Source organism: Balaenoptera physalus (assembly GCF_965194825.1).
Source record: "Balaenoptera physalus genome assembly, chromosome: 3".
NCBI lineage: Eukaryota > Metazoa > Chordata > Mammalia > Artiodactyla > Balaenopteridae > Balaenoptera > Balaenoptera physalus.
This window is the reverse complement of record NC_138890.1, coordinates 151,151,374-151,173,429: the sequence shown is the minus strand read 5'-3', so window position 1 is coordinate 151,173,429 and position 22,056 is coordinate 151,151,374. Positions and strand designations below refer to the sequence as shown.

General features: G+C 46.7%; 1 protein-coding gene across 6 annotated transcripts in view; it reads left to right on the top strand.

Annotated features, from left to right (window-relative positions):
• Positions 1 to 5,515: 5,515 nt before the first annotated feature.
• Positions 5,516 to 22,056, top strand: part of PDZD2 (PDZ domain containing 2) — a 372,225-nt gene continuing 355,684 nt past the window's right edge. For 5 of the 6 annotated variants that reach the window (XM_082453657.1, XM_082453656.1, XM_082453654.1 and 2 more), the window contains exon 1: positions 5,516 to 8,331. The gene's annotated coding sequence lies outside the window, so the exon portion shown is untranslated. The remainder of the gene's footprint in view (positions 8,332 to 22,056) is intronic. The other variant, XM_082453653.1, reaches the window with a different exon arrangement.

Below are 22,056 nucleotides of genomic sequence, written 5' to 3'. Positions count from 1 at the left end.
GGGGTAGCTTGTTGATGAGGGAGTGGAGGTGCTAGCCGGCAGTGTGGGGGGCAGGGTGAAGAGGAAACTGCACTGGGGCTGCGGCAGAATGTCGTGGGGATAAGAGCGTGGCAAACGGCAGGTAACCAAAGAAGACTTAGTGAAGAAGGCCCTGTGATTGCCGTCTCCAATGTCTCTTGCAGGCTGCAGAGCGCTCAGGCTGCCCAGAATTCAGCTGAGATGTAGAAAATAGAAAGTGGCTATGGTGGCACCAAGCCTGCCCCCACTAATCCTCCGTGAGGGGCTGACAGCTGTGCCTGGCAGCGTGGGTGTGGTCATCCAGGAGGTGGAGGGCAAGGCAGGGGGCACAGCACTGCATCGCGGGGCATGGCGTCTGGGCCCAGCTGGCCCAAGGTCACCCTGTGGTCATTGGCAAAGGCTAACTGGTCTTTAGCACTCGTTCTATTCATCACGATTGCTACACTTCTTCTGGCTGAATCAGTGTCCAGACTTTTCCGGTGACTTCTGCATTCTCTGTTGTGGTCTGTCAAGGAACCGGGGCCAGGGCTAGGATGAGGCAAGAGAGGTGCCTAGGGCGCAAGATTAAGGAGGCCTTCACTGTCAGAGTCAGGCACAGCCTTGCGTGTGAGCGCCTCCTACAATTCTGAACCTTACCCTGGTTTGTAGCCCAGCAGAAAAATCTAATATGAATGCTACCTATGGGACCATTCACTTCGATTTTAGATAAAGGTTTGCCATTAGCAATTCTAGGAAAAACATTTAGTTTTGGAGTAAATTGTGCATCCTTGTTATTTAGTTATTTACTTATTTACTTTGGCCATGCCGCGCGGCTTGCAGGATCATCTTAGTTCCCTGACCAGGGATTGAACCTGTGCCCCCCGCAGTGGAAGTGCAGAGCCCTAACCACTGGACTGCCAGAGAATTCCTTTTAGAAAGAAAATATTCAGACACAAAGAAGCAAACTTTGGGCAACTCGGCTACGTGACGCTCTGCATTACTGTATTTTCTGTGAACTTTTTTGATCTCTAAAAGCCCTTTCTTGGGGATTCATGCTGGAGATACAATATTGATAAGCCCCATGACATTCCAACTGATGGTACATGCCTCAAAAGACTTTAATAAGAAAAACATCATTCTTTAAGGAGCATTTGGAATTTATCATAAGGAATTAATTTATAAGTCTGCTCCCTTCGTCAGAGAATATTTCCTCTACTCTGGCATGACACAAAGATATGTGTGCACCCTTCAGTGACAAGGAAATGTGGACGCTGAAGTCCTTAAGTCAGTCTTTCTATTCTCAGAGCCCATAGCCCTGTGACACAGCGTCCCGATTGTGAAAACCAGGCTTATATATTATGCGGTAGATAGAATTAACGTTGTCGAAATGATGCGCAGAAAGAGAGCCCCTCTGAGCCTACAGGATCTTTCTCCACAGCCTTTCCAAAACACACTCTGCCTCCCCACAGAAGTACTTCTAGGCAAGTCACAGAAGCGAGCTGGGCAAGTTGATGCCTAAGGAGTTTCCTTTGGGCTGTAGAATTCTGAGATCTTGTCATCTTGTGTTTGGCCTTCACTCTTTTGTTTTTTTCTCTCTTTATTTCCAGATGGTCTGATTGTCTAAGTTACAAAAGCAAATTATTTAAAAGCAATATAGGTTATTCGCTTTGTTGACAAGTACACGATGAAGTGGAAAAGATGATTCACTTCTCCCTGGATTCATGAAAAATTTTAACAAATTGAGAAAATGGGCATTTTTAAAAAATAAATTTGTTTATGTATGTATGTATGTATGTATGTATGTATTTATTTATTTATTTATTTTTGGCTGCATTGGGTCTTTGTTGCTGTGCACGGGCTTTCTCTAGTCGCGGCAAGCAGGGGCTACTCTTCGTTGCAGTGCATGGGCTTCTCACTGTGGTGGCTTCTCTTGTTGCGGAGCACGGGCTCTAGGCACACAGGCTTCAGTAGTTGCAGCATGCAGGCTCAGTACTTGCGGCATGTGGGCCCTAGAGCGCGCGGACTTCAGTAGTTGTGGTGCATGGGCTCAGTAGTTGTGGCTCGTGGGCTCTAGAGCACAGGTCCGCGGCATGTGGGATCTTCCTGGACCAAGGCTCGAACCCTTGCCCCCTGCCTTGGCAGGCAGATTCTTAATCACTGTGCCACCAGGGAAGTCCCGAAAATGGGCATTTAAATGTTATTTTAAACAATGTTCTATTAACCAGAAATGAGAAGGACACCGTGACTTAAATAGAGGCCAACCAAGAGTATGATCCCTGGGGCTCTTTTCAAGCAGCAGCCCTACGAGGAACCCACTCAGATGGGCAGTTAGAGAGAAGGAGTCACTCAACATTTGCTAAAACCAAGCAAAATTAAGATGTTCTTACGTATTTTCCAGTAGACAATGACTGTGTTTTCACCAGATCTGGCTTTTTCAAGTTCACTGTATCCTATCTTCAGAGGTTCTACTTTTTATGGACTTCATTGACTGGTTCATGGCTCTTTGACACAGCAGAGATGCAAAATGCATTTCTTATGTCTGGCCCACTAATTCATACGTCAAGCAAATAAGTCATTAATGATGACTTATTGACAGTTTTATCAAATACCCTTGGTGATTCTTGCTGTACAATGAGATGAAACATAAAGCATCTTATTCGTGTACATTCAACAACAAACTGAAGACATCATTCAAGAGCTATTGCTCTCCCCTTGTCTTATTTGAAGAGACTTTTAAATTTTTTTTTTTTTTTTTTTGGTCAAGGAGATGTTTAATCTACCTTTGATCCTAGGATAAACCAGGCAGTCAAATAATTTCAAAATGTGCAAAACAGACATTCCCCTTGAGTTACCAAGGTGCTACAAAGTGTCTTTCAAATGATCTATGAGTCCTACTTATTAAACAGCCACACAGATGAGAATCAAATTCAGGTTTCCACCAGAAATTGTAGAATGTTACTTGGCAAAGCTGCAGTTCGCTAAGACAGCTTGTCAGGTAGTCGGTCAGTCTAAATTACTCTGGCTCCTCTGGAATTGTTGTCAAATCCCACTTGGCTGAAAGCTGAGGTCAGAGGACATGAAGGCCAGCAGCCGCTGGCTGAGCAGGGCATTGTGCCGCTTCAGGTACTCTATGATGTCTCCCTGCTTCTCCACAATCTCCCTTCCAGGCTCAAGAGAGTCCTGAATCCAGTCTCTGAGGTACCATTGTTGGGGTGAGCATAGATTTTTCCTTCTGCAAAGACTTTTAAATTTTTTCAAAGTACTTTTGCCTCTATGATCTCACTGGGGACTCAAGTTCCTTAGGAGACCTTTAGAGACAAGTGTTATTACCCCCATTTTAGTGAAGCTTACCAGAGGTTACTCCACCTTACTGTGTTACTGTGATTGGCCACAGAACACAGCACTGTCTCTCTGTTCCTTTTTCAGACTGGATATCATTACCTGCCTTTTATTTCCATGTCCATTTTAGCTGTACCAGTAGAGACAGGTGCTAAGATTGACAAAAGAGGCAATGAGGCATAAAGACATAAAATCAGAAAAATAAAACAAGAAAACAGAAGAGATAGACTAGCAATATGTTTATTTTTATAATTGCTTTTTTTGGTGATTATTAAATGAAGATATCTGGAAGCAGAAGTAACTGAGGAAGGAGTAAAAATAGCATATGATTGACTTAGAATGATGCCTTTTCATAAGTAAGTAGAGCAGAACAGAACAAGGGGAATAATCATCAGGGGAGACAGGAGTTCGGAATGAGATTGTGTTGTGCACAAAGTGAGGAGTGAGGAAATATCTTACTTAAATAGTCAACAAATTTAGATACGCGGTGACTTGACCGAATTGCAACAAAGTGGGAACAGGGAAGGGGGGACACAAGCTCCCAACTCCTGGGGGGGGGGAACGTATCTTTTACACCTGTGCCAATGTGATAGACACCCTCAGCCCCAAGAAGAACCCAGCACCCTGTCTCTTGTGTGAATCAAAATAAAGACACTATAAAACAAAACCCATGTATATGCGGAACTAAAATAGCTTCTCTTTAGATATGCTGATTGCAAAATACTGGTTACTTTCATCAAAGCTGAACCTCTCTCACTTTCTCCCTTTCTTTCAGCAGCCTTGTTTCACTGGTGCCCTAAGTACAAGGGGGTAATTCAGCAATGGACAGAATTATTGAATCATCTGTATAAACTGTGAAAGTAATAAGGATACCTGCTTTATGCTTGCTAGTATATAAATTCATTTTTTCGTGCCAAAAACTGTGTAAAAGATTACCCTGGCAACCAGTGCTTACTTAGTATAAATGGAAGGCTGAATCAAAGATATAAAATAATGGATTATTTAACCACCTAAATAAATAGAAGGAGAGCTAGTATATTCTGTATTTTCTCCCCCAGGAGGAAATAATAAATTCTGCACGTGCGGTACTATTATTACAACACTAAAAACAACAAAATACATTTGCATAAGTTCCAATGCCACGCTCATGGATACAGTGAAACGCCTCATTTTCAATATACATGGGATGAAATGTACTTAAACCTTTCCCCTAAACAAGTATTTTGAAACAGGACACGTCAAATGTAGGTCCATTTCATGTACTGGCTAACCAAAAAGTTGGTCTGAGACAGAATAAATATTGCAAAATTTTCATCTAGGTTTAAAATAAAATCTATCACCACTATGACTAAATAGTAGAATGTGATTTAACTTGGGCTCCCTCCCAGTTTTAAAGTCACTCTATTTCAGTGTTTCTACAAGTATCCTCTGGGAGCTACCCAAGTCACAATCACTGGCGTGCTGGCTAAATTGCAGTATCCAGAGCACATTTACAGACTCAGCATACATGGTCTCAGGGGGTGAGACCAGATTTGAATTTTCAAATCTGCTGGGGAGCCTTAAACACATTCCAGATTAGGATCCGCTGAACTGATGCTTTACCATCATTGTTCTTTATATTCTTTACCATCTTTGTTCTTTATATTTAAGCCCTTCCTTGGCCAAGGGATGGCTCGTTCCAAGGTGAGTTCATGAATGGAAGATTTAGTGGCCAGGAATTTGCAGAAGAAAGAAAGGAGGGTAATTTGCTAGGTAAACAGGAAGCTAGAATCTGTTCTGGAGATAAAATGAACCCACAGAGGCTGGGAGGAAACAGGGAATTGAGCCAGTTGTTGACTAAGGCTCCTCCTCCTTCCCCCTGGAAACCCACTTGGAAGAACAACTAAAGAGGAAAGATGGAAAACAATCTTCAAGATTTCATTTGAGTTGGTGATGAAACATCCAATTTTGTTCCAATTGCCTGAGGGTAGATTCTTCTTCACAGAGGGGGAAGCTCAGAGGTAAACCAGAGCTACTATAGTCCATATGAATCCACTCGGACTCACCTAAAGAACGCTGCATTCTTTTATCTATCACTGACACGACTGTAGGCCAGGATCATACATTTTTTCCCCTTAGTTCATTATTTTAATCTTTGTTTGTCCTTAAACCTTAGATTTTCTATATAGAAAATCCTTAGATTTTCTATATAGAAAATTCTTAGTTTTTCTAAACCTTAGATTCACTATATCCTCCTCCACATCATGTATATTATCAGCAATAAATTAAAATGGCAACTTGAATAGAAGTACTAATCTGTGACTAAATATTTAACAAGAGGGCAGAAAGAATTTACATTTTGATCTTCAAACACTAGAAAATAAATGCCCTCAGTTGTGAGCTTTCCAAATTGGCAAGCCTGCAAGGGCAAAACAAAATTTCCATCCATTTGATTGACCCCTTGAGAGGTGAGCTATTATTAGCAAGCAAGAACTTGCCAGAAACTATCTGGAAAATATCGGATGAAAAGACATTGAAATGAGAAGTACGTATTTTCAGCTGGTCAGCGGAGACATGTCTGAAGGAGACAGGTGAGAAAATATTACATATGTATATATAATATTTATGCCTACATATAATGCATATAACATATATATTTATCTATATATTTAACAATTCATTTTAATTTAGCAAATATTTATTGAATGGCTATTGAGATGGACAGTATGCCGTGCTAGGTTCTGGGAACACAAATAATAAGATCTACGTTCTCTTACCTCCAGGTATTCACAAGCTGGAAATGTGTGAGAGGGAACACTGTGATTTCTACAACTTAACACAACCTGACAAAGGTGATATTAGCCACTTGCAGAAAGTGCTCCCATTACCATGATTAATGGAGGAGAGAAAACCAGTGATCAGAGAATCCTTCCCTGAAGAGGTGATATTTAACTCTTTGAAATTTCAGCAGACACAGGAGGGTGGGAGTGTCATTCTGGAAGAACAAAATTTACAGGTGAGGAGTACATGGCTGGGATGCAGGGATTGGGAGTGGGTTGGGTAAGAAACAGTAGTGCTTATGGTTTGAATGATAAATTCATTTACATATTCATTTGTTCAGCAAACTTCCAATGGGTGCTGAAGGAGCTAGGTGCTGGGTACAGAGGTAGAGGAGACACGCATTGCCTCTTTGTGGCTCATGTGATTGGAAGAGAGTGGTGGAACACAGGCCTGGGACTATGAACCAAACAGAAACCACCAGTCCTGTTTGATTGTAGAAGGATTTTTGGTGTGTTCCAATGATATCATTCTAGTTAATAGCTGCCATTTCATTAAGTACCTCCTAAGTGCTGTGCTGAGTAGCTATGTTACTGCTGATCCTTACAACACTCCTGCATGGAAGGCATTTTTTCTATTCACAGCTAGGAAGAGAAACTCTGGGTGCCTAAGATTGCATAGCTTGTAATACATGAAGCTTGGACTTGCGCAGACATTGATCTCAGTGACCTGGTAATGATAAATGCTGAAGAACAGCTGAATTCAAGTAGTTCCCCACCCCAACCCCTGCTGAACATACCATCTCGAAATGCCTTGGGACCACCCTGGCCTCTGATGCTGCGGGACAGCTCTGCAGAATCTGTGCAGGTGATTTATGTCTGTCTGCTCTTCCAAGAGACCAGAGCTTATCGCCTTGCTGGGCAAAGCTGCAGCAGATCCCTGCCCCACCCCATCTCCATCCCCCCAAAGCAAAGATTTCCAATTACTGCTGTGCAGAAAATGTCAAAAGCATTATTCAACTATTCATTATCCCAGGTTTTGTAATTTTTCATATGTTTTTACTCTTATCTGCTAGCACTTGAAAAAGACCAGCTTGTTCCTCTTAAGAGAGCTTAATTTGCAGAGCTGTGCAGTCTCCCTATTATGTTCTTATCATCCTCTCCCTGTGGTAGGCAGAATGTCAAGGATGACAAAAAAAGAACCAAAAATATTTGAAGGCCTTCCTGAAAATCCACGAGAATGAGGAATCCGAAGAGCCCGAGGCTTCTGTTCCTCGAGTGACCTGGAACAAGGCCAAGGGCAATTGGCATTAGCTGTCACAGTACACTCAGCAGGGGCTCGTGGCTAGTTCTCACAATGACCTAAACCACCACCCGGGAGCCACGGGACTTTGCTTCTGAGGGGTTTAACTGGGGGACTAAGCAGCTCTGAGGTGCCAAGTGGTTCCCCGAAATTCTCGAAATTCTCATACCAGTGTTCAATTAACTTTGGTATCCCAAAGAGTAGAGGCCAAGGATGGCTTGGAGTGGCTTAGTCCTTCCCCCCTCTCCCTTGGCCTCTCCGCCCCATTGTTGTATTTTATAGCGACTGACATTTTTCGCAGTGCTATGTGAAGCGCCGTGCAAAGGCAACTTCCCGTCCCCTAGCGCACTCTCTTCCACCTAGATGGCGCCCCAAGCCCCACCATCTGGAAATTCTGAGCTGCCATCTCCCCGGATCCTTTCCTCCCAGGATCCCCAGGTTTCTTAGCCAGCTCCCCAGGGCTCCCGGTTCACCCGGAGGGACTCGGTCCGCGGTGTGCCGTGCTCGGGGGAACCCCGCCCACCTTGTCATTCCTGCAGGGGAATCCCCGCCCCCCGTCCATGTCACTCCAGGAAGGGAGTTCCCGCCCCTCGAATCTACCAGAGGGAGGGAATCCCCGCCCATCCTGGAGGCTCAGTGGAGCCCCAGCGCCGCGCAGCTGGGAGAGCCGGGCGAGAAGCGGACTCCCGGCGCCGGTGCGTGCGGCCCCGGGCAGGGAGAAGCGGTGGGTGGCGGCTGCGGGGACCCGCCGGGCCGTGGACGCCCGGGATTGCGCCTCCTGTGGCTGCGGACGAACCTAGGCGCTGCAGCTCCGGGCAGGCGCGGTGGTGGCACCGGCGGTGGCAGCAGCGGCGGTAGCTGCGCCGAGACCCACCGGGCGGCGCCTCGGTCCGGACGCGCGAGGAGCAGCCGGAGCCTCCGCCGAGCCGCGTGCAGGTGAAGCGACAGTCCCGCTGTGGCCGGGACGTGGGGCTTAGGGTGGGTGGGGGTCGGTGGGGGCCGGTGGAGGCGGAGGCTTGGCACCCCCGAAACCGCGTGCGCCCAGGAAAGTTTAGGGACCAATCCAGGTGCGGGAATCCCAGCCCCGGCTAGGCGGCGAGTAGGGGAGCTGAACCCCGGGCCCACGTTGGGCGGCGCAAACTCCCTGTGCATCCGGCTGGGCGCAGGGAGAACGCGGCCTCGGGAAGAGGGCCCGACAGAGCGGGCCGGGGACAGCGGGACAGCCCGAGGCGCACTGCTGGGCACACTCAGTACAGGGCCTGAAGCCCCTGCCGGGGCGCGCGCCCAGGATCCCCATCCCTGGGCCATCGCCAGGTCCCCTCCTCCAGGACGGAGGCACTCAGGTGCTCTGGCCTCAGGTACTGCCTTGGGGTCCATCCTCCCGCGCTTACTCATCTCTTGCCCCCTTCCTGCCTGGAGAAGAGACACGCGGCGCGAGGGCAGGGCGCGCAGAGAGCAAGGACATCTTTGGGGAGGTTACCGGCGTCTGCCAGAGAGATGGGGAACTACGGCTGAGGCGATGCTGCTCTACCTTCTCTCCCTCTGAAGTCCAGTTCCTCCGCAAACCTGGCCTTCTCCTCTTTTCTCTCTCCCTCGCTCTCTTGGATTTGCGTTGACGTTTTAGGTCTTAGGGCTGCTTGTCTTCCTGCAATGCTGAATTGGGGAGGGGGAGGGTCTAGGGTCCCTGGTTGGAGTTTGCCAGAAGCCTGTCCTCAGCAGCCCTCATCCATGCGGGGACCTTGATAAGGGACACTGGAGTGTGAAGAGGACAAGGTCTGACATAGGCTGGTCGCAGAGACTGGAATGGCAGGCACGAGGGCATTCCAGAGCTGCAGACGTGCGCTGGCACTGGAGGTGGAGGAGCGTTGGGGGAAGGAGCGGCCTCTTGCAGCTTGCACGGCCTCTTGCCTCTCACAGAGGTATGGTGCTTCGGGTGGATGTGTTTCCCTTGACAAATCATGATGGAGGTGGCTGCAGAAAGTGATACTCTGGCTTTGCTTTTACACAGAGCCCCCGCTGGACCTTCCGTGCTGCTGGTCCTTCCGCAGTGAGGCCTCCCCCACTCAGTCTGCTCTGAGCTTGGGCTCTAGGCACCTGGTATTTTTACCAGCTCTAGGGCCAGCTTTTCTAGTCTGTGACTTCTGAGTGGGGGTCAAGTAGGCACAGGTTGGCAGATGTGGTGTGGGACGGCTGCTTGTAGGAGTAGAAGAGAATGTCCCAGAACATACCCTTGGCTGCAGGTGGTTCTAGAGCTTCATCAATTCCTTCTTCCATTAGAATGGGCCAAAACCCACTGCTCCACTAATAACCACATAGTGTTGGTGGGGGGGGGAGGGGTGCAGAGAGAGATGTGGGAGCAGGGGGATGGCAGGTGCTGGGAAAGGAAGAATCAAAACCATGTAAAGTATATAAATGTACCTCCCTTAACACAGTTAATATGCTCCTGGAAAAACACTGAATTCTGCTTTAAATATCATTGAGATTGATTTTGCACGCACTTACGGCAGTTTACTATTTAAGGAAACTTATGATAATTTCTCTATTCATTTCAGCCATTTTTGTGGTTTGCCGTGCACAGGGGCTTAGAGGTTCCTGGGGATGTGCATAGGTGACAGAGGCTCCCTCCTTGCTGTCAGAGTTTCAGTCTATCAGGAGATGTGAGATACGTATACTGAGAGCTCCGATGCAAACCGGTGCCCATGTGGCATGTATAGGCACCCTATAGTTATTGAATGGAGAAATGAAGGGATGATCTAACGAATAAAGTACCTGAAGAGTGATCCAGATGCAACATTTTGGGAGTATGGTGGAGAAAGAAACCACTTTTGACTGAGGGGATCTGACAGGCTTGGTGGAGGAGCTATGTGCTTTAGGATGCCTCGTCTGATCTCTTGCAGGAAGAATTGGGATTGGGGAGAGATGAGAGGTGAGGACCCCGGTGAGCTTATTGTAATAAGATAGAGGGTGCGGACCTATGGAGTTCTGAGCCGGTGGGTGGCAGCAGGCTTGGAAGAAAGGAAAGGCTCATCAGACATGGACTTGAAGTATGGGCACTGCTTTGACTTGGAGTGAAGAAGAAACAAAGGTCACCTGCAGGTGAGGAGCGGAATACACAGTTGGCTGAAATGGGGAGTTTGGAGTTTTAACATTCAGCAGACCAGAGGCCTGGAGAAATCCTTTCAGACTTCTGCTTCTTGACTCCTCCCACATCTAATCAGTCACCAAGGTCCACTGACTGCCTTTCCTTGTAAAACCCATCAGTGGCTCCCAGGACCTGTGGGATGAATTCCAAATCCTATGCCCTTCTTCAGACTTCTTTTCTGCCATATCCCCCGACACGCATGTGAGCTGTAGTCCTCCTGACCTGTACTCCTCTCAGCCTCTACAGCGCTGTCTTTCTGCAGTAGTAGTGGGAAGGGCCGGGTCCTGGAATATCCTTTCTCCCCTGGTCCTCCTGATGAACCGTTTTTTTATTCTTCAAGATCCAGCTCAAAGCCTCCTCCTCTGTGAATTCTCTGCCTCTGCCTCTCCCAGGAGACGTAAAGCAGTCCTACCTCTGGACCATAGCTCTACAGAGCCCCCTTTGCACACTCATCATGCTGTCTGGGCCTGTTTCTTTCTTTTTTTTTTCAGGGGGCTGCACGGCATGGCATGTGGGATCTTAGTTCCCCGACTAAGATGGAACCTGCGCCCCTTGCATTGGAAGTGCAGAGTCTTAACCACAGACCACCAGGGAAGTCCTGGGTCTGTTTCTTTTTTTTTTTTTTTTTTTAATTATTTAATTAATTAATTTTTGCTGTGTTGGGTCTTCGTTTCTGTGCAAGGGCTTTCTCTAGTTGCAGCGAGCGGGGGGGCCACTCTTCATCGCGGTGCGCGGGCCTCTCACTATCGCGGCCTCTCTTGTTGCGGAGCACAGGCTCCAGACGCGCAGGCTCAGTAGTTGTGGTGCACGGGCCCAGCCGCTCCACGGCAGGTGGGATCTTCCCAGACCAGGGCTTGAACCCGTGTCCCCTGCATTGGCAGGCAGATTCTCAACCACTGTGCCACCAGGGAAGCCCCCTGGGTCTGTTTCTTTAGGACCTAGTCTTATTCATGCCCAGAAAAGGCCTCGACCAGTCACCCACCAACTTCCTCAGGTTAGACAAGAAGAGAGACAGAGCCTGCACTCCAGACACCCCCCCCCCCCACTCCATTGCGCCAGCTGACTGTACTGTAGGGTGTTGTCCCAACCCTGGCTTGGAAGTTCCAGAGCTGGTGGGCTGCACAGGGTAACACAGAGCTGTGCATACTCCCTTGGCCTAGATCTTGTGGGCCTAAGTGACTCAGACTACGGTGGGAGGTGGCTGTCCCTGCTGGAAGGTGGCCCCAGCTCCCTCTTTCTGCATCATCCACAAGGGGAAACATCCCGAAGAAGACAAACCCACAAAAGGTCAGGACAAAGCCAAAGGAGAGGCTGAATCTCATTAACAGGGCAGACTTGGAGACTCAACAGTTTTTAACCTCTTTCTTCTGCCCTCAAAAGTGTGTCCATACTACCAAGTAGGATGCTCGGCAGGCAGGCCCCTAAGGAGGGTGGGCGGACAAGTGCGGGCAGGAATGTCTGAGAAGGGCCAGCATCCCAGGAGGATGATGGGAAAAGGCCATCGACAGAGACTGAGAGCAGCATCTGTAAAGGATGCCCAAGGAAGCCAGGTTGCAAGGGACGAAGGAGAGAGCAAATGCCAAGACAGTGCAAGTGGGGAGTGTAGACACTGGATCCAGAAGCATGCCAGTCAAAAATAACAGGAGGGTAGTTTGAGGAGGTGGTAGCATTATGGGAAGGTTTATTCAGGAGAGTCCCTCAACTCCCCCTCCCAGGCATGTTTAGTAAACAAAAGAGAAGTGGGAGAGAATGGAGTCAAGATAAGGAGCAGATAAGGGAGGGAAGGGGCCAAAGACATCAGGAGCAGGTGAGGGAAAGAAAAAAGCTGACATCTGCCTTCCCTGAAATGTAGGCGGGAAGCAGAGGTGGGGCGAGGTGCTGGAGAGAGCCTGCAATGCAGCGGAGGAAGAAAGTATCAGTCTTGGTGAAAGAGAAGGGTTGGCTGCTGACAGCCAGGTGGGCACTGTGTGAGGCTGGGAGCTTGGGGGCACAGGCTGCTGCTGGCCAGGGTGGGTGAACCTGGCTCGTGGCACCAACTGAGGCAGCGAAGAGGGAAAGGAAGGATGGTGGAACTGGGGTCGGAGACTTGGCTGGAATCCTCACAATGAGAGAACGTCTCGCTAGCCAGATGATTCGAAATTTTGGAGCCTCAGTTTCTGCATGGGCAAAATTGGTAGAGTAGCTACTTCCCAGGATTATTCTTAGGAGGAATAAAAAGAGCTACTGAGATATGCGTGTGTCTCAGTGACAGCGTCTGGTATGTGTGGGTCCCGATGAGAGTGTGTTGAGAAATGAATAAACCTCTCGCCAAAGTCAGTGACAGCTCAGTTGAATGTAGAGGTAGGAGGCAGGACTTTTTAGTAGACCCGACTGAAGCGTTCTCCCAGTTCTGGGTGAAAGATGTATCACGGCCCTCTCTGATGCAAAAGTCAAGTTGCCAGGGCTCAAAGCAGGGAGATCCTGGATGGTCTCCCCTCTCCTTAGTGGTTTTTGGAAGGAGCGATACATTCAGACTGGCTAATTCCTGCACTCCAAGAAGCGGAGGCCCAGAAAAGCAGAGAACTCGCTTCATTTCAGTACAACCAGAGCTAGATTCACAGTCTAAGGTGCTCGATCTGGGAACCGTCATCTTTCAATGGCAGCTGTGCAAGATGCAGGTGGGTGATGAGGAATTCAAAATCTGTGGCCTCCCTTGGTTTTATTAATGGATCTATCATTATACTTAGATTAGATAAATATTCTCACTCATTCGTAAAGAGGGGAGGGAAAGGAGCGCTTAACTTGATTTAGGAAATAATAAACGTGTGCCAAATTAAATGATATTTGGGGAAAATGTGCAGAAAGTTTTTTAAGGAAAGAGAAGTATAAAAATATGTTCTCAGATTATCCTTGATTTATTTTTCCAGCCGGATGGTCTATGTCTAGATTATGTTGTCCTTTGGGTTTATGCATAGGTTCCATATAAAATGATGGATCCTTTCATGGCATTTAAAACTTTTTAATCCTTGATCTTATAATAACCATCTCTATTGATGGAAATGGAAATGGAAAAAAAAAGATGGACTTGGGAAAGGATACATTTCCCCGGGGTTCTGCAGTTCTGGGCAGAGACAGGATTTGAAGCCAGGTAGGTCATCTGATTCAGACTTGAATCGCCTGTGATCTAAAGAGCTCAGCATTCTATTTACAAACGTGTTCAGGAAAACACTGGGAGCATTTACGGTTTGAAAACTCAATAGTTGAAGGGTCCCTTTGTGGTCTGATACGGCGGCCGGGCCAAGAGATGTCTTGTTAAGGCACTAAGTGTGCGGAGAAGACACATCTGTCTTTTAAGTCTCTCCAGCTCCCGGAAGAGGCCTGCCTCTGGCCGGGGCCTCTCTCCAATGCCAATAACATCTTCTCCACCCTATGTTCGCAGTGGGGCCGGGCAACAATCCCCATCCTGAGAGCCGCTGGCTTTGGGACGCGTGCGTTACCTGCACGAATACATAGAGTGAACAGTGACTGCGCTATTAACTTGCAGAAAATCAGAAACTTAAGCATTCACTCTCTTTGTGAAGCAGTCTAATGAAACCAGATAGCATTGAACGTCTGACTAAGTTATGCCTGGATTATTTGTTTTTGGGATTTTAAGTGTTTCTGTGGCTCATCAAACACTCTAACACGTGAAGGGGTTTTGGAGAAGCAGGGTTTGGGGAACCAGCTTTACAGCAAAGAGGACTAATTTTGCCCACACTGATGTCACAGCTTTAGATAAAATAATAGCAAAGAGATAGGGGAAGTTTTGTTGCCTTAAGCAGCCTGAAATGCCTAGCTATCCACATGAGGATTAAGAAAAAAAATCACACTCTCTGAAGGATTTGCAGATCTCTGAAGGACCATAATCCAATCCCTTGCCTTCAGGTTGAAGTAAATTTAGCGCATTCCAGAATAGATCTGTGGTGTTTGAGCAGCCTCCCGAGGAGGGGCTTTCGTGGTGTTTGTGGCCCTTAATAGAATGATGCTCCAGACTGGGTCCCTGGAGGGTTTTGGCAGGAGTGGAAATGCATTTGGACCGAGCCGCTCATGGTCTCCCTTTTTATCAACACCTGACACCACCAGCACTTGCTTTTGCCTGCGCTCCACTTTAACTGACTCTGCTACCTCAACAGAATCATCCTAGTTAAAACACATACACTGTGTCACCTGGCTTCCGAGGGGTGAGCATCCTGCTTTGCTAAAAATCAAGATGCATGGATGCAATGCAGAATCAGATTCCCACCGTTATCTAAGAGCTGTGGAATCCAAAGCCAGCTCCCTGGCTGAGACCTGCCCGCTGCAGGAATACAAGCTGTGCTGGGAGGCGGCTGGGAGGGAGGGTAATTTTGGATCAGGGTGTTCTCAGTAGAGGGTGGGGGCACTAGGCTGCCTCACAGGGGAGGCCTCTGGGCATCCAGAGGAAGGTAGTGGGAGGAGAGACAGTGCCTGGGAGACTGGCTCCCCCTGGGGCCCTGTCTGGCTACTGTCTCTCCTAATGAGCTCTTGGGATACCTAGGGGGGAAGATGCAATAAACACTGGCTCTTTCGTCCCTTTCACCAGAGGCCAGAGCGCTGCACATGCCTTCTAATGTGAACTTGCTTGTCCTGTTTACACGTCTTGGGATGGGGTTGGAATTCCAATATTCCACAAGACCCCTTCTCTGTTAGCCATGCTATCTTAGGTTGGTGTAAACAAGTTTGAACACCCAGTAATGCCCTCACCCCTGAAGACTATTAAGTGGTTCTTGACACTGCTTATATTTGCATGCAGGTGATCAAATATAATTACAAAGCCTCTTCTAGTGTTTGAACATTTCTTTTTTTACACCTATAAAGATGAGAATGGAGCCAATTTTAATAAAGCAAGATGTCAATAAACTCTTTACATTTTTATGTGTTGGCCAATGGACACTTATAGAATGTCTGATTTCAGCTGTGCTTCAGTTGCATTCCCCACCACCCCCTTTTTGACACAGTGCGTCTTATAGAGATTTGGGTAAAACTAGAGTGTGCTATATGGGTCTCTAGGTGAAGAAAATTAACTTCCAAGGCTAAAGCAGCCGTGCAAATATTATTCCTAAGTCACTCAGCATATAAATTTGTCATCGCTTTCCTCCAGTTTTCCACTGCCCACTCTCCACCCCTACCCCACCCTGGTCACAGTTATTCCCAGTATCATTAGGCTAAAAGAAGAGACAGCTGTCCCCAGAAAATGTGTTCCAAGCGTCCTCAGCAGCGTGGATTCTCATGAGAGAGCAGGCAGTGAGATGGCACAGGGAGAGGAAGGTACCAGAAAGGACCGCATTAACCCCTCTCTGGACCAACTACTCGTCTTTAAAAACCTGAGCAGATGTGAGGCTTATTGACTTCTTTAGCGTGACTGCTGGGGAGCAGCGTTCAGCAGTTTCTGGCACCTGGGAGTCACACACGGCCCCTGAGCATCCTTCCCACCCTCTGGCCCCTCACCTGCTCAGTGTCCTGGGCACCATCTATCTCTTGAGGGTCTCTGGAGATGATCAGCCCTTTCCCCCATACTCTTCAGGATCCATACGCCTCAGGATCTGGCACAATATTCAGTACATGGGGAAAAATGAAAGTCATTTGAATGTTCCCTATTTGACAGGCACTGTTCTAGACACTTTACACGTATTAACTCATTTAATTCTCATAACCATCCGATGAGATCCATGCTGTTATTATCCCCATGTTTGTTTCCTAAGGCTGCTGTAAGAAATTACCACAAACTTGGTGGCTTAGAACTACAAAAGTTTATTCTCTCATAGCTCTGGAGGTCAGAAGTCTGAAATCAGGTGTCAGCAGGGCCATGCTCCCTCTGGAGGCTCTCAGGGAGAAGACTTCCTGGCCTCTTCCAGCTTCTGGGAGCTGTCAACATTCCTGTGGCTGTTTCACGCCAATCTCCATCTCTGTCTTCACATCGCCTTCTGCCCTGTGCGCTCGTGTCTTCTCTTGTGTGTGCATGTCTCTGTTTTGCGTGTCTCCTATAAGGACACTTGTCATTGGGTTGAGGGCCACCCGGATAATTCAGGATGATCTCAGCTCAAGATCCTTAATTGAATTATATCTGTGAATAAGGTCATATTCACAGGCACCAGGACGTGAACATATCTATTACAAAGTCACCATTTATCCCACTACATACCCTTTTGCAGATGGAGAAATGGTGCACTGTGTTTAGGCAAATTCCCCAAGGTTACAGGAGTTTGTGGAACCAGGATTTAAGTAGAGCAGTTTGGCTCCAGAGCTTGTGTTGTTGAACTACAGATCTTCCTCGACTTATGATGTGGTTACGTACTATAATAAGCCCATCATAGTAATACTCATTGTAAATTGCAAATATCATAAGTCAAAAATGCACTGAATACACCTAACCTATGGGACTTCCCTGGCCAGTGGTTAAGTCCAGTGGTTAAGACTTCAAGCTCCCAAGGCAGGTGGCACGGGTTCGATCCCTGGTTGGGGAACTAAGATCCTGCGTGCCGCGCAGTGTGGCCATACAAACAAACAAACAAAAACAAAGAATACACCTAACCTACCAAACATCACAGCTTAGCCTAGCCTACCTTAAATGTGCTCAGAACACTTGCATTAACCTATAGTGGGCAAAATCATCTAACACAAAACGTATTTTATTAAAAAGTGTTGAACATCTCATGTAACTTATTGAATACTATACTGAGAGTAAAAAGCAGAATGGTTGCATGGGTACAGAACGGTTGTAAGTGTATCGGTTGTTTACCCTGGTGATGGCGTGGCTGACCGGGAGCTGCGGCTCACTGCTGCTGCCCAGCATCTCCAAAGAGTGTTGTAACCACCTGTCGCTAACCCGGGAAAACATCAAAATTCAAAATTCGAAGTATGGTTTCTACTGGCTGTGTATCACTTTTGCACCATCGTACAGTTGAAAAATTGTAAGTCGAACCATCATAAGTCGAGGACCATCTATCGTCTCTACTACATCTCAGTAAATGTGCTCTGATTGTTTATGGTATGAATGGATGACAGGATGGGTGGGTAGATAGATGGGTAGAGAGATGCTGATAGCAATAACTGGCCAACGCTCTCCTTCCCAGCGTACTGAAAATTACACCAACATCAACTGATGTTCATTATTTTATGATGTTGCCCCAGGACTTGACCTTGGGTCCTCAGGACTTGACCTTGGGTCCTCTTCTCTGGTTATTCTCCCTTCTAGGGAGATCTCATCTACCATCTGTGTTATGTTGCCTCTGAAATTTATGTCTCTAGCTCTCACCGACTTCCAGACGCGTATACCCCACTGCCAACCTGACATCTCTGCATGGGAATAGAATGGGCGCCTCAGACCTAGCACGATCAAAATGGAAACCTTGATATTTACCCCTCAGGCTAGTTCTTTCCTTCTCCTCCCACCTCAGGAATTGGCACCAGCATCCACCTACAGTCTCATTCCTCAAACCTAGAAACCACGCTTCATTCTTCTCTTTTCCTCCCACTCCAGCAGCTAAGTCTGTGAGTCCTGCTGGCCCTCCCTCCAGTATCCACCTTCTCCCCACTTCCATGGCAGCCCCCCTAGTTGAAGCTGCCGCCACGTGTCCCTGGACCGCTGCTGCCATGGTCCTCTAACTGGGCCTCCCCAGAGTACTCTTGACCCCTAATCCTTTCTCCTCAGAGCAGCCAGAGGGACCTTTTAACACACAAATCAAGTCATGTCACTCTGCAGCTTCAACGTGGGGATTTCTCATTGCCATTTGAATATGATTCAGGCCCTTTGCCCCAACCTGACTCGCAGGTGATTTCCTCTGTTCCCACTCATTGCCCTCACTCTCTGTGTCCAGAAACACTGTCCCTTATGGAGCATAGCAAGCTCTATCCCGGAAGACGGTCTTACCTCTTCCTGGAAGCTTTTTCCTTCAAACCTTCAAAGACCTTCTTCTCCACAATCATATACTTTAAAATGGCCACCCCCAGGTGCTCTATCATGTTACTCTTTTTCCGTTTGAAATAAAGTTTTGATTTATTTGTTTATTGTTTGTCTCACCTGTTGGAATGTAAGTTCCATCAAAGCAAGGACCTTGTTTTGTTTACTGTATCTCCAGTGCTGACAACAATGCCTAGTATACAGTAGGCACTCAATAAATAGCTGTTGAACAAGTAAAGCACTTGTTACATTCCAGGCACTGATCCCAGTTATCCTTATTTTTCAGATGATGAAAAGTAGCCTCAAAAAGTTTAAATTGCTTGCCTAAAGTTGCACATCTGTTAAGAGTTGGAACAAGAATGTGAACCCAAATCTCTCTGTCTCCTAAGCCCGCGTTCTTAACTGTTATTCCATATAGAGTCTCCGAGAAGGAGGGACTGCCTAGGATCCCTAAAGTCCCTACAGAGCTCTGAGTTTTCTAATTCATTTTTCTGCTCAGAAACCCAGGACACAGATTGTTAAAACACAGGGAAGAAATATACTTACTCAGATTCTCAATGTACTGTTTCTCTGAAAAGTTGGCCCTGGGGCTTAAGCTTGAGAAGTCAGGAAGTTCATTTCTTTTTTTCACCACTTGGTCATTTAGGCTGAAGATGTTTTCTGATCCACCTAGAGAATTAATGGTTTAAACCCTCTTCCTTGAATGCTTATAGGAAAGGCAGAGACGAGCAGGTTGCATCCTGATCATCTCTGCAGGGAGAGTGCAAAGGTGAAATTTGTTTGCATTCATAAGAAGCCCTGAGATCTTCCTCCTCCTGGTTTTCCTTTTGTATCATCACTTTCCTGTAGTTTGGTTTTTGTCTGCCTCCCTGTCTCCTCCCAGTTGATAGACCCCTACAATGACAACATGGACCCCATTTTTAGATGGTTGAGAGCAAGACCCTCTGCATTGGGTCTTGCTAAAACACTGGTCTATTTCTCTGTCACCAGTTTTGGGCCAGTCATGGAAGAGGCCAAAGGATAGGCTCTTGCCAGATGTGGGGCTCAAAGGAACTTCTGCCAGTTTCAGACTGGGGAAAATGAGAAAGCAGCTATTTGTTTCCTTCCCTGCTCTTGGGCCCCCTTTTAAAAATAGGTTCCATCTTGAGAATTACATCAGCATCCCGATAAGTAAACATCAGACAAAAAGCTACTCTTTCAGGCAAATAGTAATTGTGAGAATGGCCAAGACCCACAAATGTAGGTTGGGCTTTTATTCGTAGAAAGGGCTATAGTGGCTGATTAGTGTATTTGGCAAATATAGCTGCTTTCCTGCAGGGAAGCAGAACTCTGGCCATTTGATACGTCATGCGCTTTGCCTCTGCTGTCATGAGCGGGGGTGGGGGGGGTGGGGGTTGCTATGGTAACCAGAACTTTGCCCAGAGGGTTGTGCATGTAAAATGTCACTCATTAGCAGTCTCCTTTATTTTTATCATGAACCAAAGAGGAGCTGCTCATTGTTTCTGCTAACAGGCAGGTGGGTGGTCAAATGGAGCCCAGGTTGAATTGTATGTGCTGTTCTGATGTGGAATATCGCCACCCACCACAGTTCGCATTTGCTGGATCAAGAAGTCCTTCTGGATTTCCATTGGTTAAAATCCATGCTGGAACCTGCACGCTGGGATAGTTGGACTTATTTTTTCTAACTCTTTCTCAATGGCTACTCCCCATCTTCATCTTGACACAGCATGTGAACTTTGCTAATAGGGGTGGTCCTGCAGATAGGAAGTAGGTAGCTTCCCGTAAAATCACTGAAAACTATGAAAGCTCAGCAGACATTTGAAGGAGGTAGTATTATCAATGATGCTCAGTTCTCTCCTAGAGTTTGTACTTTGTCCTCGCCGCTGCAAACCAATTTTTTTTCCTTTTCATCCAATTAATATTTATTTAGTACGTATCACATGCAGAAAAGGTATGTACACTTCACATTCAATGCATGAGGAAGAAGAATAAATAAAATTCAGATTGCCTTGAATTACCAATCCCATCAAATTATTTAACTCTCTTTTGGGATGGGAGAGAAACAACAGAGAAAGCATTCCTTGAAGAACATGATGTGCTTCCTAAACCCTGCTTTTGCTGGAAACTTGGAACTGGCTAAGAACCCCCTTAGGCATATTTACTCATAAACATGTATATCTAGGCCTGGGTGAATCTGGGCGATGTCACATTGTGCTGTATCACCTGTGGCTTTTGTTGGGAAAGTGAACTGCAGTCCAAAGTGAAGCCAGAGCCACTTCTTCAGTTGATGTCAGCAGTGTGTCAGAAACAGTAGACTAGAAGGTTCTTCTAGGCAGAAACCATGAGATGCTGTGACTGAAACACCCAGGGCAGTGCCTGGACCATACTAGATCCTTCATGAAGGTTTTTTAAATGAATGAAACTAGTGTCAGACCAGCATGGCTGAGTGGGGAGAATAATCGGTACTACATACTTCAGGTCATACCTACAGCTAATCCATGAAGATCCCTGAAGTCTGAAATGGCCTTGCCCTTCAGAAACTTATCATCTAATAGGGGAGCTAGTAAATCTGAGACAGTGCTAGTTATGATTTAAGATGTATGGGAAGATGAATCTTCTGATATGTGTCTTAAGAGAGATCTTTCCATCACAATATTTTTCCAAATGGAAAGATTTCCACTTTACAGAGTGATCATTTTAGGTGATTTCATGAACATTGCACTTGTACAGCCCCGGGGCATTTCTTCAGTAAATCAGATAGAGACCTACTGTGTACTAGACTCTTAGATTCTATTAGGGAAGACAGACATTCGATATATTTTAAGCTGCGTCCAAGAACATGACCTCCTAGAGAAGTGATTCACTACCTTGTTGTACATCACAGACTGCTCTTATCAAGGTCGCTAATGACGTCTACATTGCTAAACCCAAGGACCGACTCTCAGCCTTTTCCATGCTCCTTCAAAGCATTTGATGCACACAGTTCATCCCTGCTTTTTTCTTGAAATGCATCCTTCCCTTTGCTCTCTGAACACCATACCGTACGGACATTCCTCCTTGCTCACCAGCCAGCATTCCTTCGCAGTTTTCTTGACTGTCTTCTCTTCTCCCTGATCTCTCAACTGCTGGAGGGCCAAGGACTCATTACTTGCACTTCTTGTCTTTTCTTTCTGTGATTACTATCTGTGATATCAGTCATTCTCGTGGATTTAAATGCCATCCGTAAGCCAAGAATTCACACCAGTGTATCTCCATCTTGTACCGCTTGCGTATAGAATTATCTAGCTGATACCTCCACTGACGGCCATCTCAGGCTTTAACGTCTAAAACTCAGTTCCTGATTCCCACCCCTTCCCCTTCCAGATGCTTTGTCTCTAGTTAGTTCTTGCAAAGACACCCAGAATCTGACCATGGCTTATCACCTCTCTTCATCCCCGGTGTCCTCATCTCGCAAGTGGGCTATTTCAGGAACTGCTCGATTTCTACCTCTTCTCTTTCCCCCCATAGCATATTCTCAACAGAGCAGCTGAGTAATTCTAGATTCAGAATACAAACCAGATCATGTGACTTCTCTGTTCAAACT